Source organism: Otolemur garnettii, unplaced genomic scaffold (genome assembly GCF_000181295.1).
Source record: "Otolemur garnettii isolate 467f Iridium unplaced genomic scaffold, OtoGar3 scaffold00283, whole genome shotgun sequence".
Classification (NCBI taxonomy): domain Eukaryota; kingdom Metazoa; phylum Chordata; class Mammalia; order Primates; family Galagidae; genus Otolemur; species Otolemur garnettii.
In genome coordinates, this window is record NW_003852678.1 from 789,148 (window position 1) to 794,472 (window position 5,325).

The following is a 5,325-nucleotide window of genomic DNA, read 5'->3' on the forward strand; positions in this document are numbered from 1 at the left end:
ACAGCGATCAATGCTGCGCTCAGCGGGGCTCGGACAGGGGCGCGGGGCGGGTTCAGGGCGGGGCGGCACCTCCTCTTCCTCCCGCCCGCCCCGCCCGCTGGGGCCCACGTGGGGAGAGGGCGGGGCGGCGGCGGGGGTGTCGCTAGGGAGGCCCGACTCACTTAGACCCGCTCGCGAGGAACTGCAAATACCTGGGCCGCCCCTTTCCCGGCCTGCTGGCTGGGCTTCTGATGGAGATAGGGGATGGGACCTACAAAGCGGGGGTGGGGTGGGGGAAAGGGCTAGAGAGCTCTGGAAACTGGACCTCAGACCTCGCTGCCGCCCCCTTACCTCCTCTCCACCGTCGGGCATTCCCCAGTTCCGCCCCCACCGGCAGCAACCCACCAGAGCGGCCACTGGGGCAGGTGGGACGCTCAGGGCACGCTCAACTCCCTGTGCCCCAGGGCACATGCTCAATCCAGCCAGGTTCAGAGTTCCCAAATCTGGGCTCCCTTTTGGGAGACTGCTCTTCCTGGTCTTTGGAGAGTGTGGGTCCCCATTGGCCAGGCCAGGAGCTAGCCTCTCTGCAGCCCTCCCCAACAAGGCACTGGTGGTCTTGGAGCAGCCCCTGGAACCTACCTCTTTCCCTAGCAGCATCGGTGTGGTATTGGGATGGGTGTTCTCTGCCATCACTTTTTGTCTTGTGTCATCTGCCCAGCAGTTTAGTAGGTTTCCTATCCTGTCCCTTCCACCCTCCCACACCCCCTCTGGCACTGTCCAGCATGGGGCCCACCCGTAGTGGGCTCTGACCTAGCTGGATGAGAGAGCCAGGTCCACAGCTCTGAATGTGCTTTCTGGTATTTAACCCCCAGAGCTCAAAGGAGGCAGAATTCACCAGGCCTGGGGACTCAGGACCCCCTAGATGCCTTGGTGAAGGGCAGGGGAAGGTAGGCCCCCTGGAGCCCCAGTCTGATGGGAGAGGTGCCACTCCTGTCCTGAAGATCTGCTCCAGCACTGGCTGAGTAACCTCAGTCTGGAACATGGCCCTGTTGAGCCTCAGTTTCCCCATCTGTATATAGAATAAGCACCTGTGAACACAGAGATAGAATTTCTGCACTCATCCTGAGGGCCTACTGTGGGGGTAGGGCTTGTGATAGAGGGGCTCAGGCAGATAGAAGCGCTTGGGATGCAGCCCTTCAGGCCTGGGTGCAGGTGGCTTCCGGCCTTTTAGTACCTTCTGCCCTGGAGCCAGCCACATGTCATGTTAATATGCTCCAAGTGTGGGAATACGCCCCAACGCTTGTTGGCTTGTAAATGGACACTCCCTGTATGCGCAGACCCTGCCCAGGCCCAGTAATCTCCGCTGAAAGTGCCCTTGGCTCAGCCCCAGGGCAGGAGTGCTTCTGGCAGCAATGCTGAATGAGGGCCCCTGAGTGCCAGGCTTGCCCAGGGGAGCCAGCCAAGGCCGGAGCTTACAGGCTTCTGGACATCCTCCAGCCTGGGACACAGTGGATGCTCCTAGACAGGGACTCAGCAATTCTTGGAATACACCTAGAGAGTGGCCAGCCCTCCATACTCAGCTCCTGCCCCTCTCCTCAACTCTCAGAGCGGGAAGACTCCCTGCCTTCCCAGAGCTGGGTTCCTGCCACAGTAATGTCCGGCACCCTAGCAATTGGTGCCTGTGCTTGCTGCATCTGGGGTGGGGGTGGGGCACAGGCCAGCTGAGTCATCTCTGTCTGGGGCTGGCGCCTGGCTGTAGGCAGTGGGTGTTTGTTGATCCAGGGATAGAGGAATGTAGGATGGTGGGGTGAGAGCTTCAGCCCGGGGCTGGGGAGGATGTTCTACTGGGAAAGCTGAGTTGGCCGAGGCCTCCAGGGCGACCTCCCCACCTCCCCCACCTACCCCCCCCCCCAGAGTCCTGAGCCTCACCCAGAGACTGGACAGCTGGCTCTGCTGCAGCACACACAGTTATGAGGACCCTGCCCTGACCTGGAGGGCACGGTACCCTCAGGGCTGGTCTTGCCTAGGGCTTTCTTGTGCCAAAGTCGGGCACTGTGGTGCATCCCAGGGCTCCACAGGCGGGAGCATGGTGAGGAAGGTGGGGGAATTGAGTCAGCAGCAGAAAGCTGGAGAGATCCTGGGGGCGGCAGGGAGCATGGAGGAGGCTTTGGGCCCCAGTTAGGGAGCACTCGTGAGCATGCTTGTGTGCATGTGGCTGTGTGCAGTGGCCAGCTGAGGCCAGAGACCTGGCAGGGGGAATATGGATACGGGTCTGGAGGGTGCTTTCCCTCAAATTGCACCCACTGTGTCCAAGACAGCAGGGTCACAGCTTCGTGGGGTTCAACTCCCAGTATCCATTGATTGCCCAAGGTACACAAGGCCCCTCCCTAGTTCTTTTCATGGCATCACTGCTCCCTCTGCTCCGACAGACTCCCAGACGGGGCCCTAGCTCGTTCTAAGATTCCTGTCCCTGAAGTGGGGAGGAGGACTTGCCTCCTGAAGCCTCTGCCCAGCACGTGGGGCCCATCCGCTTGGAGGAGGTTCTTTCAGGAAGCTTCAGCCTGCCTGCCAGCTGTGCTCCTGGGAGCTGGAAGCACACGTGCCTGCCCACAGCTCTGGATGCCCAGGCCCCAAGAATGAGGATGCGCAGTGGCCTCCAACAGGCAGAGAGCACACGCCCCCATGCCGACACACTTGGCCCTAGTGAAGGTGGCCCTGCCTGGGAAGTAGAAACAGAGGTAGGGTGAGGGATGGGAATAGGCCTGGTACTGCCAGCTTGAGTTTCACTGGGAACAGGCAGGCAGGCGTGGGCATCTCCAGCTGAGAATCCTCCCGCCTGAAGGGATGTGGTGCAGAACCAGGACAGCCCTGAGTGTAGCCAGTAGATCTTCCAAGGGCACGGCAGCAGGCCAGCCTTGGGTTTCACTTCCGTTCGGGTCAGACCCAGAATACTTTTTGTCTTTTTCCTTTTTCTTTTGCATCCTGATCGGATGCCCTGAGACATCCTCTGGTGCTGTTGAGGAATGAAGCAAATGAAAAGATGCCCACCTGCCCACTCATCTACCTGCTTTCCACCCATCTACTCATCCACGTACCTGCCCACCGTCTGTCCTTTCACCCACCTACCTGCCCATCCACTCACCCCATCCATTCACTGCCCAGCTATTCACCGTGAATCCAGCCAGCCAGCTATCCGTGTACCCACCCACCCATCATCCACTGTCATCCATCCATCCACTTACCCATCCATCAACCTCCCCCATCTATCCATCCTTCCACCACCACCCACCCACCCTCCCACACATACATCCAGCTGTGGCACCTCAGGCAGCTCATCATTTCTGACTCTGCCAGGCAGGCAGGGTGTAGTGGGGTGGCAGCTGCAGGCTCTGCTTGGCCACCTCCCCCAGCACCCATGCCTCTCCCTCAGGCCCTTTGCTCTGTGGCCTGGCAGCTTCAGCAGCTGTGTCCTCTGCATCCCCCATGGTGGACTCTTAGGGTTTCCCAGATTCTCTTGTGTTTTTCAATTCCAGCTCTAGAGAGCACCTGAGTGCCAGCCTGTCTGTGAGGGAGTAGGCATCGGTTAGGCCCATCACGGGTCTGAGGTGGGAGGGCAGGAGCTGGGACCAGGCTGTTGCTCTTCAAAGGGACAGTGGGCAGGATGGTCAGTCAAGGGCAGGCGTCCTCAAACTACGGCCTGCGGGCCACATGCAGCCCGCCTAGGACATTTATCCGGGCCACTGGGTGTTTTTGCCCTGCTGCCTGTCCTGCTTAGCAGCCGACTCATCCCGGGGCCCACAGTCCGGTCCTCCAATGGTCTGAGGGACAGTGAACTGGCCCCCTGTTTAAAAAGTTTGAGGACCCCTGGTCAAGGGCATGGATCAGGTAGGAACCTCTGTGCCCTTCATCAGAGGCTCTTCATAGAACCCCTGTGCTCTCTCTTTCTTTCTCTCAGACAGTCAAGGGCATAAATCAGGTAGGAACCTCTATGCTCTTCATGAGAGCCTCTCTCTCTTTCTCTCACACATGCACACACACATACGCAATAGAATCTTGTTATTTGCAGGTTCCATATTTGTAAATTTGCCAATGTACTGAAGTTTCTTTGTAAACCTACAATCAACACTGCTTTCGGGGTCATTCTCAGCCTTGAGCAGAAAGGTGAGGAATTTGAGTCTCCTGATGTGTGTGTCCCCAGCTGAGGGAGGCAAGTGAGGCTCTACCATCTTGTCTCTGCTCATGCTGCAAGCAAGTGTCCTTTTCTGGCTCTATTTGTGCCATGTTTTTTGCAGTTTTTGTCTTTTGAGTGATTTTTCTTTTAAAATGGCCCCAGGCAGGGTGCTATAGTGTTGTCCAGGGTTCCTAAGCACAGCCGGGGCTGTCCAGGAAATCTGTGTGTCACCACAGGCTTTGTTCAGGCGTGAGTTATGGTGCTGCAGCCCGAGAGTCCAGCATTAGTGAGTGTTACTCACTAAAATGTCTTTAAACAGAAACACACACAAACCAACATCATTAAGTATTAATTGGCTGCTGAAACTGTTGTAACCAGAAGCTTGCAGGAACCTGACCTTGTGTCTCCCTTAGGAGCGTGGTCAGTATTCACTAGTCCAGTGATTGCAGCAACACGATAGCACATAACTACCGTGAACAAGAACCTCTGTGGCTTTTTGTTCAGACATAGGCACCTCACAGAAGGATATTATACCAACTTGTGCCTGACACCCTATCTTTTGAGAAATGTGTCCTGTGGCTCAAAGAAAGATTACAAGTACAGCATGTCTGAGTACTAGAGAATGAGTAGTATCTGTTGGGGTCTGACAGCAATGGATCGCAGGGACAGCTTCATGGCATGAGCAGAGAAGACGTTCTGGCATTTGTGAAGTCATGCCATCATGCGCGTGGTGATGTGACTGCTAGTATTGGACATGGCCCTCATCATCCATGCTCTTCGTGCTGCCCAGAGTCTGACTCTGTGTGACAGTATCAATGTCAGGAAGCAGCCAAAACTGTGGAATGTGTTCCAAGTTGACAGAAAGAAGATGGTTCTTTTGCTGGAGACATTTGGGCAGAGGCCCTTTCTGTGCAATGGTGACTGGCTCTCCTGGGGAAGCTTGAAGCCATTAAAGTGGAAAAGGCAACTGAGTGAGTTTGAGACTGTGTGAACTTTGGTGGATTTGGTTGCAGACCAGGCCTGAAGCCCATTTTCGGAGGATCTTCTGTGGCGTGGATTCCTGGCTATTACTAGATGCAATTTATTCAGTTGCATTGAGTAAATTCCAATTTACTTGGTTGGTAGCTTTGTGAATCACATTTTCCCTCTGGTGGACTCAGTGGAAAGGCAGAGAA